The 14,799-nt window shown below is 41.9% G+C and overlaps 1 protein-coding gene and 1 long non-coding RNA gene across 2 annotated transcripts in view; one reads left to right on the forward strand and one right to left on the reverse strand.

Annotated features, from left to right (window-relative positions):
* Positions 1 to 14,799, forward strand: part of LOC126547042 (QRFP-like peptide receptor) — a 280,155-nt gene that overhangs the window by 186,792 nt on the left and 78,564 nt on the right. The window lies entirely within an intron of this gene.
* On the reverse strand, positions 12,665 to 13,364 carry LOC129380832 (uncharacterized). The gene is made up of 2 exons (XR_008609041.1): positions 13,320 to 13,364; positions 12,665 to 13,205 (listed from the first exon to the last, which is right to left on the reverse strand). It is a non-coding gene; the product is annotated as an uncharacterized lncRNA (long non-coding RNA).

Here is a 14,799-nt window from a genome sequence, read left to right on the forward strand (position 1 = left end):
ATGGAAAATTAGAAAGCAGAAGAATGTAGAATTTAAGTTTTTTTTTAATGCGACAAACCTCATCAAATTTTCTGCCGTGGTTTCCGAGAAAAACTAATTCACCTTCTACATGTATTTAGATAGGAGCATCCGAGATGAAGCGTCCTCTTAAGGAGGAAGCCAAGCTGCAACGCGAGCCCCCCCCCCGAACGAAATTTCTGGCTACGCCACTGTGTCACGGTGACTGATGCGAATACACGTGCACACTAATTCTAAAGTGCTAACGATAAGAATGTGAAAGCAGTGAAAGTTATCAGACACAGTGATTAGGACGTTACCTCCTGCTCTATCACTGCGGTCACATCGGTAAAAATTTTAAATCCTTTTCACATTCAAATATTTCAGCGTTGCATATATTTGAAGATAACCAGGTTTCTGTTAGTATGATGACATCAGTATTGCACGTGTCAATAAAGGATGATAGATCATCACGCTTGTTGACAACGCTACTTATGTTCGAAAAAAGTGAGTTCGTCAGAAGGAATGGGTTTCGGTGATTGTTATGACGGAGAGGAATCATGACCACGGGAGGTGCTTCCACGGTTGTGAAAGGATGGAGCAACACGAGCATCAACTTCGCAAACACTATCCGTGGACGACACGTACATATAATATTTATTGTTCATATAAAGCTTACTGTATTTAACGTAGTGGTGTTTATTGTTAGTCTTCCCGAATTCAGACAGCTTTTTCCGAGATGTACGAGTGGAAATGCAATAATCCTCCGTAACACTGATGCCGGCTGCCTTTAGTTTCGATCTAGCCGTGAAAATTGAATCCTTTACCTTAAAACTCGAAAACCGGGCGATAATGGGGCGGCGTTTATTTGGCAGATATTTCCCTAACCTGTGAGCACGAGAAATGGCTTCATCCATGAGCTGAAGTTCAAGCGTTGACGTCAGTAGATTGCGCAAGATTACCTCTGACTCAGCCCACGACTCTGTCATCCAGCGCATGAAGATTAAGTTTTCGCGCCGGGATCAGTCTTCAAACTCGTCTAAGCGTTGATTAATGGCAGTAGTTCCGGTGCGCACAGCAATTGATACTAAATCGGAGTTAATGACTCCAGCACAACCTTCTGAAACAGCCATTTTTTCTTCGACGGTGATGAGACGGACCATTAATGTCAGTTATTTGCTTTTCTAAATTCAATTGAATTTCTTTCACTTCGTTAAGTTGTGATAGAACCTCGGCGTGATTTCTGTCAATTTTCGCATTAAGGGATTTTAATAGCGCCACAACGTCGCTACTGTTTTTACTTGGATCCTCTTTTGGAAGACCGGGGTTCAACTCAATGTCTCCTCCCAAAAACAACAACTTGGTAACGTCATAGCATTCACACGCAATGTCAAAATGAACACGTGGGCATGGAAACAGCAGCAGGTTCACATTGCTTGTGTGCAATGTGAACCTGCTGTGGTCATTACAAGCCGTCGTTAGACTTAATGGCCATCTCGTAGTCATTATTAGTCATTACAAGTCATTAGTAGTTATTTTAGTTATTACTGCTCATTACTAGACATTTCTAATCAATTGTGGTCATTACAAGCCGTTGTTAGACATATTGGTCATTTCGGAGTCATAATGTCATTATTAGTCATTACGAGTAATTATTATCTTCTACCAGTCTCTATTATAACGTTATCATTCACTAACTGTCACTATCAATCATTTTTCATTCTTTAATCTGTCTTCATATGGCGTGTTAACGCTTCGGCGGACACTCCGGCGGTCAGGCCTGCTGACGCAAACTTCACCACGAGTTAAAAAGGCTTTCGCCCTAAAGAACGCTGTCAAATTTCGGAGCACCAATAGCAAATGCGTGCAGCGAGGTATGCTCCCGTTTGTTGTTAGCAGCGCGCAGACAATTTGTAACATCGGCACAGGTGCGATGTTGAGTTATGTGGTCTTGCAGCTCCGCGCCGACCAGGCGGTTTCTAGACAATCGCGATTGAGCTCTGTTCATTGCAGGAACGTATCCCGCCTCGCAGTGTGTACCTAACGCCGTTTGCCTGTATGGAAGCTGAAAGGCGCCTCGGAAGCTGTTCTCGTGTTCGCACGCAGAGCCGGTGACATGCGCTCTCAGCGACGATGATCGATCGCTGGGCCCCTTGTAATAAAGCGCGCCGAATTCCGATATGCCCTGCGGCACTTTCGGAACCTGTCCCTCGCGGGCACTCCTGTCATACGTTAGTGAGCCCCCGATATGGCGACACCTCTGTGTGTCCCGCGGCCGCTCGCCGGATGGCTTATGACGCTTCTCGACGCCGGCTCATGCGCGTGCGTGAATGGGCAGCGCAGTGCCCAATGTTCCACTTCGATACGCGTCCGGAACTCCATAGAACCTGGAGCACGCGAACGAACGAAGCATGCGTCGCGTAGTTACAGCAGAAAAAACTCGTTTAAAAAGAGTTTGAAACGAACACTTTGGACAAACGTCAGAGTGCGCGGCGAGTGTACAGTTCTATCGCGGTTGAGCAAACACGCGTTGCTCTAGAAAGAGTCGGACGCCGCGGCGGCTGATGTTGGGACAGAATTGAAGATTTATTTGTGGTACTAAGTCATATGAGCAGCCTATATAAGCTAGGATTGTCGTCTTGATCCGTGTCGTGGCCTGTACAGCGGAAGTGAGTTTATCGACGCAAAATTGTTCGCCTAAAAATCTGACTAAATCATGCAAACTTGAATCTATAAAGTCTAGTTAACTGAAATTTTAAAGGAAGATGAAGGGGGTTGGATGGAAGGAAGGCAGGCGTAGTGATACCGCTGTCCGAGCTGGCTCTTGCGCGTATATCACAGAGCAAAGTCTCTTGAAAAGGGGGGTACCAGCGAAGCACAAAGGATGCGTACACAAGCAAAAGGCGTTAGTCACGATCGGACGCTGGTGTCAGTATCTAACATGGCCAGCTTCCGTCCGTGTCTAACGCCTTTTCCTTGTGTACGCATCGTTTATGTTTCGCTGGTACCCCCCTTTTTCAAGTTCATCATGCACCAACTGGGCCAAGAGCTTGCGCTAATGCAAAATCTGTCTCGTCTATCCTCGTTCAGTCCTTGCTATGGCGTCGCCAACGCATACAGGGCTACAAAATAGTAAGCAAATTCTGCTTTTAATTAGTTTTCTTCCCGTCCGTTCGAGCCTGTCGCTTCTCCAATTTTTTCCATCAGTGTATAGCGCATCCTAGACTTCTTGCGCATATTACTGCCTCGGGTCGCCTTTGGGCTCACAAGTGCCCAGCTTTCAAGTAATTTTTGCTCCCGGTCGATTTCGTGAAGCTCATTTCAACAACGCCGCGAGATTAAATGGGGAGCACAACCCTGACACCCACGGGGTGGCTCAGTAACGAAGGCGTTTTGCGGCCAGATCGCGGGCTTGGTTTCCCAGCGCCGCTGCGACATCCTGATGGGGATGCAATTGAAAGATGCGCGTACACTTCAAATATTAACGCGTGTACGAGAAATTATGGCAAGATGGGTGAAATACGATGACCCTCGCCACGACGTCCGTTGTAAATCAGATGTTCTTTTGCGACATTAAATCAACCCAGTTGATCAAGCAGTACCCACTGATGGTGGTTGAGACCGAATGCTTATGCTCCATTGTGCCACCTTTTGATCTTTCATAGAGGCCTTTTTTTCAACGAGAAGTAGTAGAGTAGAGGATGTCGCTATTACCTAGTTCCTTTTCTCTCTCTCTACACACACACACATTATATATATATATAGTAGCTACCTGCCACAGCCATTGACGTAGCCACCTTGAAAGCAGAAAAAAAATGCTACAAATAGGGCGAAATTGCACTCCCTATGCTGTATTTTGTGTGAGCTGACCTGCTTATTAATGCGAGTGTATCGTGAATTTTAGTTTAACTCATGGACAACGAGGCAAGAATGGTTGCGAAAAGAAAAAAAGAAAAGACGGTTCATTATTTACAAAGACGCATAATATCTTATCGCGCACCAAACGAGTTCCCTTTGAGCACTAATTAGGAGCGTTACCTTGTTTCATGCTTCAATGATCAATATGTGTACAATGCAAAAGAATAAAAGAAGCCGACAAGGCCTAGTTCTAGCGGTATAATGTCCTCACGCGCTCCACCACATAGACCCCCGTAATTAACACCCTAGCTCATGGCCAGAATTACGTTAAGTCAGGATTAATCTGACTTAACGTCAGAGTGATTGCCTGCAGACATTCTTCTTTACTCCTTCGTACCCAAGAGTGAACTACAAGACAAGAAAATAAACTGCATATGCAACATCTGTATAAAGGCGTGTCGGTTGCTTCGATATGCCAGAATAAAACCCCGGAGTTCTTTTAGCAAAACTCAAGCGACGCGCGAAAGCTTAGTTTTGAGTTGGATCACAGTAAGTGCTCCACTTACTGAAAAAAAAAAACTTATTGCACCGTTGCTACTGCAGCATTAACGTGACAGCTGATCACATCTGGCATAGGTCGTAGCTTCTAGAGCGCTGCACGGTCCGTCTTTTCTGGCCCGGGCCCGACCCGAGCCCGACTCGGTGATTTCTAATCTGACCCGTAACCGGCCCGATCCGGCTCACTTTGACCAATTAGCCCTTGAGCCTAGACGAAGCGTGGTCTAGTTCTCGGTTATTCTCAAGATACTAGCCGAACATACACGAATTATTTGTATTAGGCAGATTTCACTGCGTCGGGTTTTCCGGAAGAGTTGCTACTGGAAAAAAAAAGGGAAAACACAAAACCGCATTAGATTATCTATGCGCCATGCTCGTGCGCGAAAGCGTAATGTTAACGCCCATATTAGACTTGCAAAATAGTCCTGCGGCAATATATAAACGAAGGTAAAGGTGAACACACATGTATACACTCACCGTCAGGAATTTCATATAGAATAGAATAGAATAGAATAGCTTTATTTCCACCTACTTGATGGAGGAGGCTGCAAGTAAAAGCTGCTCCAGTAGAGGCAGCTTGACGAGGCCCGCAGCCCCCCCTACAGAATATTCGGCAACAGCATACATGCAAACACATATGCATCATACATACATACATATATATATATACATATATATATACACATATATACTCTCGTGAACCCACATACTCGCATATATACATGCACACCCATATCCATACAGAGCCACTGGTGACTAAATCAAAAATGCTTAGGGTAGCTTGTGTGGTTCTCGTGGTGAATACAAATGAAAGAAGAATACGCCGCTGAACATTATATACACACATATATATACACACACATGCATTCATATACCCGTATATGCATACACACTCGTATGCATACCTACATATATACACACACATATACAGAAGCATATATACACACTTTATATACATACTAGCCGAGAGGATGTACACTCAACCAGTAATTTAAAAATCCTGCACATACAAGTCTCTCAGTTGTTGGGCCGTTATTTGGGTGATATCAACGCCTAGATTATTATATTTATTTAGAAGCATTGGCATTGTGTGTGACAGCTTTTCCCTTAAATAATTTGTTCTGGGTATGACCACCCGCCATATCTCTATGACGGGTAACATAAAATTTGTGATTAAGTTCAAGGTTACAAAGTTCTCGTAGAAAGGAGCAGTTCAGTTTTACTTCCCGCCTAAATGCAGTTAACTTGTACTGGTACAACTTTAACACAGAAATTATGTTGGCTTCCTGGAATAAGTTTATAGTATGGGAGTTGTAGGGGACATTAAAGAGCAGCCGAACAAACTTCTTTTGCAAGACAAGTAGTTTATGCAAATTAACAAAAGTAGTTGTACCCCCTACCAATAAGCAATAATAGAGGTACAAATAAAAAAGCGAGTTATAAATGAGAAGTTTAACTTTAAACGGCAATAGTGATTTACGTTTCCACGTCATGCCAATGACCCTAGATAACTGGATTGTGACTGCGTCAATGTGTTCGTCCCAGAGCATATTACTCGAAAACGTTACGCCGAGAGTTCTCATACTAGTAACCATTTCTATCGTTTTTTCCCCGTACATAATGTTAATATTTGAATTCACTGGCTTATTTTTAGGCCTAAAGAGCACAGCTTTGGTTTTGTTTGTATTTATTTTTGATTGGTTCATTATTGACCAGTCCCTCAGCTTAGAGAGCATGAGGTTCGTTTCATACTCTATATCTGTACAGTTTGTTCCTGAAACAAATATACTGGCGTAATCAGCATACAGGACATATTTCGCGTTTAGGTAAATATTCGTTACATCATTGATATAGGCGTTAAAAAGAAGGGGCCCCAAAACACTTCCCTGCGGAACTCCTTTTGAAATAGGCTTCATACTTGAGCAATGCATATCTATCTGAACAATTCGCTGTCTGCTTGCCAGGTAAGATTTAATTAGTGCTAAAGAATGACCTCGAATGCCATAGCTATGAAGTTTTTCAATCAATGTTAAATGGTGAATATTATCAAATGATTTGCTAAAATCCACATAGACGCCAAGCACAAGTCTTCTTTCTTCGAACTGGGATAAGATGAATTCATTTTGTTCCAACAGTGCATATTCGGTGGACTTAAGCTTTCTGAAGCCGAATTGGGCAGGTGATATTATATTGTTCTTCTGGAAAAAATTATTAAATTGGCGATGTAAGATTTTTTCCAGGCCCTTAGAAAAGATAGGCAATATGGATATAGGCCTATAATTTTGGATATCATTTCTGTCTCCCTTTTTAAATAAAACACTCACTTTAGCGATTTGCATTCTTTTCGGAAAAGTTGCACTGGACAAACATTGAATTGAATTATGGGGTTTTACCTGCCAAAACCACTTTCTGATTATGAGGCACGCCGTAGTGGGGGACTCCGGAAATTTCGACCACCTGGGGTTCTTTAACGTGCACCTAAAGCTAAGTACACGGGTGTTTTCGCATTTCGCCCCCATCGAAATGCGGCCGCCGTGGCCGGGATTCGATCCCGCGACCTCGTGCTCAGCAGCCTAACACCATAGCCACTGAGCAACCACGGCGGGTGCACTGGACAAACATAAATTAATAATATATGTAAGGTACGGTGTGACAATATCTAACACGTACTTTATCGGTCTAATTTGCATGCCTTCAAAATACACGAGGAACTATTTCGCAGTGGCGTGAAAGCAGAGAAAGCTTCATGTTCAGAGACAGGCTCAAGAAATAATGAGAAGGGGCTAGCAACAGGCTTCAACTTAAACAATGTCCTAGATGAACTGTTTTGATTGTTGCTCACTAAGTGATCATTAAACATTGTGGCGAGAGGGATGCCAAATATCTCATTGCCATTTATGTTCAGTTTTTCTATACGAGAATGCGATTTATTACGATTAAGGACAGTATTTAACCTCTTCCATAAGAAGTCAGGTTTTGGTGCAGAGCACTCAAATTCAGACTGAATTCTACTTAGTTTCATTTCTTTATTCAGTTTATTTCGATAAGTTTTGAATTGTTTCAGTGTATCTGGGTCTTTATTTTGAATAGATTTATGATACAATTCGTTTTTGCGTTGTATTTTTGCAAGCAGTTCAGGCGTTATCCAAGGTTTACGAATTTTCTTGCCTGAGGTAGGTCTTTTTTCGGGAAAGTGGTACCTGTATACACCAGAAATTATATCTATGAACTTTGTATATGCCTCTTCAGCGTTCGCGATTTGACCGATAACTTCCAGGTCACAGGTTAACATCTGAGTTCTAAAAGCCTTAAGGTTGGCTGCTGCGATTGGCTGATAAATGAAGCATCTCACATTCCTCTTGTCTCGAAAACTATGTTTAGGTATCATGATAAATATTGGAAGGTGGTCGCTTATGTCGTATGATAGCACACCGGCGGTTATGCTATCGTTTTGCATATTCGTTATGAATAAGTCGAGTAGAGTTTCACTGCTGTCTGTAATTCGGGTTGGCGAAGCAATCAGATTTTCAAAACCATTTGGCGTTATTATAGTGACCATTTCTTTCTGGTATGTGAAATTTACAGACAGATCTATGTTAAAATCACCACCAGATATCAAGAACAAGTTATTCTCGGAAACAAAACGCAGAAACTGCTCATAGATACAAAAAAAAAACTAGGAAGGCTGCCATTTGGGGGCCTATAACAAACAGAGAACACTCATTTGCCAGCACGTGCCGTAAGTATTTCGAAGTCGTCACATACACTACAGAACGATGGAAGCAATTCGCAATTCATTGCATCTTTCAATAGCAACATAACACCACCCCCTCGACGATTTGGACGATTAAAAAAATAGCAGTAACAAGGAGCCAAGCTAAGTTCTCACTTCTGAATCTGAATTAAATAACCATTATACGGTATAATAATAAAACTCGAGCCAAAAAAAAAAACTTGGCGCAAACGTAAATTTAAGTGCGCTTGTCTACTGGCTCTCAGAATACCATAATAAACTGCCAGTAGAACATATTTAAATCCATTAAATAGAAATTGCACAGGCAAGAGTAACGCTCATGGGCGATTGTATTTTCGCAAAAAACATGCAAGATTTATTGCTTTATTCTACTTCATTCTATTGGCGTCAATTTTCCAATCGACAATTTAGACATCGTCTTTCGTAATGCCAGTAAATTTGGAGTATCTACTTCTTTTCTCAATATGTAGGGGGTTAAGCACAATGCTTGTAGAGCGTAGACAACGTAGTTTGTTTCTTTTTTCCTTCTTTTTCCATAAAGTAGGGGTACGATGCTTGTTTGTTCACGTTAATTCTAGGAGAGCCCACGTAATAATAATAATAATAATAATATAATGATTTATTTCCATCACCATTACATTGATGGAGGGGATGGGAATAAAAGCGATTGACGCTTGACTAAGTTCCCACCCCCCGTACAGCAGGTGAGCAGTGGCATGCGACGGCACCTCTGTCACGACAGCAAATACAAAGTCAAAGAAAGCATTAGTATAAAAACAAGTATGCAAAATACACAATCACCTGTGTGTGTGAAAAAAAAAATATAAACCGATTCAAAAGAAATACAAGTACAGCAACTGAGAGCAAAAACGCTTACGAAACAGCGAAAGAACAGCAACCAAAAATGCGCTTATTACACAATTAGACACAAAAACGTTCACAGATGTCTAAATGTTGGACAATCAAAGGGACGCGTTCATGAGAAAGTAGTTGCGAAGGTTAGAGCAGCTAATACTTCCCAAGTCTATATTTTCATCAATTAATTTGTTAAGTAAGAATGGAAGTTGAAATGCTACCATTTGGCGCCCATAGTTTGTTCTTACTTTTGGTAATACCCAGTGTGGTTTATGCCGGCGTGGATATGTGCAATGAAATAATTCAATCGGGGCTAAGTCAGATATATTACTTATGCATCTTCTTTGTTCTAGTTTGTAGGTGCGTAGTAGTCTATAGGCATAGAGGCTGAAAACGTTAATGATCTTGTTCTTGAAAAATAAGTTTTTTGTTGAGTGTCTACTTGGCAGGTTATGAACTAATCTGAGGGCCCGTTTTTCGAGAGTTCTTAGTTTTTTCAGACCGGTTTGTGTAGCAGTACCCCATACTAATGAGCAGTAGTTTAGATGTGAGCGAAATAGTGCATGATATAGAGAGAGCTTTACCTTTTGTGGGAGATAATTTTTGGAACGCGTTATAAATCCTATGGCTCTAGATGCCTTTAATGCTACATCGTCTATGTGGTCGTCCCACAGCATGTTTTCGGTGAATGTTACGCCAAGTGATTTGAATGACCTTACTAACTCAATCTGGTCTCTGTTATAAAATAACTCACCGAAATTACCGCATTTTTTATTTTTGGGACGAAAAAGTACTGCCTTTGACTTTGCAGTATTAACAGACAAAAGATTTTTATCGGACCATACATGTATTTTTTCCAGGAGCCCATTTGCATTTGTCCTTAGCTTACTACTGCTATCATCAGATAAAAACAAACTAGTATCATCGGCGTAGATTATGAAACGAACATTAGTATCCACACGGACGATATCATTAATGTACAGGTTAAAAAGCAATGGTCCTAAGATACTCCCTTGGGGTACCCCGCACGAAACTGTTCGTAAAGTTGACTTATATTCGTTTATCTGGACATACTGTCTTCTGTGCGATAGGTAAGATTTAATTAAGAGTAATGCTGCGCCTCTAATTCCATAACATTCAAGCTTCTGAAACAAGATGCTATGATTTATGCAATCAAAGGCTTTGCTGTAATCTAAAAAAATTCCCAAGACGAGGTTCCTATGTTCAAAGTTCCTTAGGATATATTCCTTCTGGTGTAAAAGGGCAAGTTCCGTCGATCGGTTTTTTCTGAAGCCATACTGGTTGTCAGAAAGTATACTGTGTTTATTTAAAAAACTTTCAACTCGCTTAAGAATGAGCTTCTCGAACACTTTTGAGAAGACGGGCAGAATACTGATTGGTCTATAGTTCCCAAAGTCATTTTTGCTACCTTTTTTATATATGACTGCTACTCTAGCAATCTGCAATCTCGGGGGAAAAGTGGCCGTTTCTAAGAATAAGTTGTATATGTGCTCCAATGGCGCAGCAATGATGTCAATGACGTGCTTAACTGGACGTATCTGTATATTTTCCGCATCACACGATGTACTGTTCTTTAGGCCTCTGAACGTAGACAAAATTTCACTTGTAGAGACAGGTTCTAGAAACAAAGACGAGGGACATCTATCAATAGTTACGTGAGTTGTGTCTGCTGAGGACTTCGGTGCGGCCGTAAAAAAGTTAAGTTTTTCAGCAAGAGAATTACCTGAGTATTCTATGCCATCGCTTGTAATTTTATCTGGAGTTGTAACCTGCGGGATGCCAGAGTCGAGTGACCGGATTTTACGCCAGATCTTATCAGGACGATTTAATGCAGCTGCAAAGTAGTTTTCGTAATGTCTGAGCTTTGCCTGTCGTATGTCAGAATTTAATTTATTTCTGCATTTCTTCAAGCGCTCAAGAACAAGAGTATCTTTTGTATCAATAAATAGTTGATATAATTTGTGCTTTTCTTTAATACGCGTGTAGAGTTCACGTGATATCCACCGTTTTCTTATTGTTTTAGGTAGCCTCTTTAATTTTGGAACGAAATGCTTGTTATAGACATGAGTGAAGGCGTCGAGGAATAAGTCATAAGCGCTGTCCGCCCTAGCTTCGCTATATATGTCAGAAAAGTCTACACCTAGAAGGTCCGTGCGAAAGCTTTCTAGGGAACCTTCCGTTACACATTGATACATAGCTTTTACACCAAGGTAGCGTTTCAAGACCTCCTTCTGGCAAAATAAATATATGCCCATATGATCGCTTATATCACAGCATGTAACTCCTGAGTGAATGAGTGGAGAATTAATATTTGTTAAAAATAGATCGATACAAGTTTGGGAAGTAGGGGTTATGCGGGTTGCTGTGGTTATCATATTTGTGACACAGTAACATCTAAGTAACACATCAAAATTCACGCTGTTCACGGTTGTACATAACATATCTATGTTGAAGTCGCCACCGATGATCACCTGGTACTTGTTGCTCTTTGCCAAGCTTAGATAAGATTCCATGATTTCAAGAAATGCGTCCATGTTACCAGACGGCGGCCTGTAAACCACGGACATTACAATGTTTCCTGATATAACTGAAAGGATTTCAACATCATCCTTCAGGTAGCTGAATTCGTTCAAAATTTCACACTTAAAATGGTCATTAACAAGTATGCATACACCGCCTCCACGGGAGGTTTTTCGATTCAAGGTAAAAGTTGAAAATGATGGCAATTCAAAGGTGTCACTGTCGGTCAGCCAAGTCTCAGAGATCATAATAACATCAAAAGGGAAACTGAAGCTGTCTAACAAAATAGAAAATTCATCTACCTTATTCCTAACTGACCTAGCGTTAAGGTGAAAGCATTTTAGTACTGACGGGCTTTTCAATTCGAAGCTAACACTGTTACTGATTTCGCATGGGAGAGGATATGCATTTGGTGTCATCATGCTGTAGGGGTATTAAGTGCAACAGACATAAATGGAACCTGTTTATGATGTTACGTCCACAAGGTCACTCTCATCTCGAATTATTTGAGCAGAATCACCTTCCTTTTGGCGAACAAGCACCTTGCCGTTTGAGCACCAAACAAACCGGCAATTGTTTTTCTTGGCCCAATCTTTTGTTTGCAGAAGTAACAATTTAGTTCTTCGAGTCAGGTTCTCACATAGGTAGGTGTTTTTTCCGTTCCCCGCCAAAGACTTTCTGTTTTGAAGCCATTGGTCTTTTTGTGCTTGTCGTTGAAACCGCACAATAATGGGTGGTATCTTGTTCGCTTTTGCGGGAAGGCGGTGGCAGGCCTCAAGGTCACTCTCATTAATTTCTGCAACACTGATTTGCTTAGCCACTTAGTTCACTTTCGCTAGGAGGTTCTCATTCTCAGATTTAGCAACACCATGAATTTCTATGTTCTTTTTCCTGCTTCGGAATTCCAACTCATCCAAATCGGTGTTAAGCTGAGAGAGTTGTTCATCGCATCGCGTATTCTCGACCCGTGCCGCTCTTTTTCGCAGGTGCGTAATTTCTTTTTCATGATTATCAAGACGCTTGATGATTTCATCGAAACGGTCAGACATCGTCTGAACGGACTGTTCAATGTTATCGACCTTATCTTTCAGCGGCATTAGACTGTCTAGTTTTTTATTCAGCTCTAGAAAAGCAGAGGCCATGTCAAAAGCAGGAGCCTGGGCTGTGGGGGGCATTTTTCCGCTACGAGAAGTCCCCGTTTTACATGTAGGACAGAGGAACGCTTTACGAGAACGAGCACTCAATGGTTTACCCGACTCAGAAACTCCGGAGCAGCCTTGTACATGATATGGGTACTGACAGTCTTTGCATTTGACCAAGCTTTCAGGAGTATCAATTGTTTTGTTGCAAGCGATGCAAACTTCTTCCTCTGTATCCGTCATCAAAAACAGTTATGTAGAACACCAACGTTGCGACAGGTTTGGCAGCGGCAGTGGCGCTAGAATAGACCCACAGGGCAAAATTAACAGGAAAAAGTGCACCAACCTGAAAGAAGTGCAAAAATCGTGTAAGCCGTGGAAGCCCGTGTCCGTCGCTCGCCACTGCCACTGCCAAACTGCCGAGAGCGGGGGCGTGGCCGGTTATCGCAGATGGTAAAAGCAGCGCATGGTTGTTGGATCAACTTGTCGACGGCCGATGTGTCCTGGATGTCGAAGAAATATAACTGCTTTAACCAAGTTGTTCAGCCCGCGTAGACGGCAAATAAATTCCAAGAACAAAGCTGGATGACAGCCAGATGGCCAAAGCAGGAGCGGACCTGAAAGAAGTGCAAAAATCGTGTAAGCCGTGGAAGCCCGTGTCCTAGAAAAAGTGCTAGAAAAACAAATACAAGGCAGTGAACACGACGGTTGTGTCACTTAACGGGTGAAAATATCATTAAAAAAACAGAATACAATTTTGTGCGTTTTGTTTTATTCTCTATGTCCTTTTCACCAACGTTGCGAAATTTTGCAGCATCTAAGAACCGTGGACACTCGAAGGTCCCAATTTATTTAGTTCGACTAATTATGCGATAAAGAACGACAAGATTATTCAACTCGCTTAAAGAAATCATGAAGACACAATTGCAAGTCAGTACTTTGTTTTACTATGGCCTAACTCACAAATAATATTTGTGAACGAATATTCCAGAATTTATTTACTGCCACTTCATTCCAGCACTCCAACAACGTATATGAAATTTGTTTCATTTTCGTTTTTCTATTAAAATGATCAAACACAAGGTAATGCAAACAGGTACATCAATGACACCTGCAAAAAATCAACATATTTTTGTGCACTAACAAAATCTTGCTAACGACTCTGCCTTTGGGCACGTCTTCTGCTCTGTAGACATGTAACCAGTTGTACTGAATTCGTTTTTGTATTTTATTTTTCCTTCTTTATTGATTCCTTTTGTGGCTGCTCTACAAAGGGTACTTTTGGCAACTGAAGACAGTTCAGCATTTCTTTTTTCAACGAGTCGCCCATCTTTCAAATAGTTTCCCATCTCTTGAATGCAACTGCAATGTAAATATTTGTCTAACTCGTCATTTGTGGCGGGGCCACCGTTAAACGTACTGGGCCGCCTCCGTTCGAACGTAAGGTCGGTCTTTTTCCATAGCGCGATTACCTCTAGGCATCCGAGCTCTTAATAACCTGACAACAACGTTGACCAGAACTTTCTAGTGTCGCGAAGACGAAAGAATTCTGGCAGAACCCGTGTCCCTATTACTACGTTATTACTAAGTTAAAGCGCTTAGCATACAAGCAATGTAGCGACCCACCGTATTTCCGAAGACGCCTTTAATTATAATCTGTAGTGGTCACTGAGTTTTTGATTGTTACGGTTACATGAGACACTGCCTCTGATCAGCCCACTTTGCTATGACATTCGCTCTCCAGGGTCGGCCACGACCATGATCGCATCATGACGATGCAATGACGACGATGGAATGACGCAGATGACGAGTGTCAGACGACGAGGCTGGAATGACGATGAAACGACGGCATTACGACGATGGTGTGGCAAGAAGTGCTTGATAACGACTGTATGACGGCAGCGCAATGACGGCGACGGCATGACAGTGGCGGCATAATTGCGATTGAATGACGAGAACACCATTACAATGGAATGACGAAGAAAGAATGTCATGGATGGAACAATGTCAATGAGAACAATTTGGTGACGCTTTACAATGATAGCGATGGACAACAGCGTGACGACAGCATGACGACAACGGGATGACGAAGCGACG

This window comes from Dermacentor andersoni, chromosome 1, assembly GCF_023375885.2.
Source record: "Dermacentor andersoni chromosome 1, qqDerAnde1_hic_scaffold, whole genome shotgun sequence".
Taxonomy (NCBI): domain Eukaryota; kingdom Metazoa; phylum Arthropoda; class Arachnida; order Ixodida; family Ixodidae; genus Dermacentor; species Dermacentor andersoni.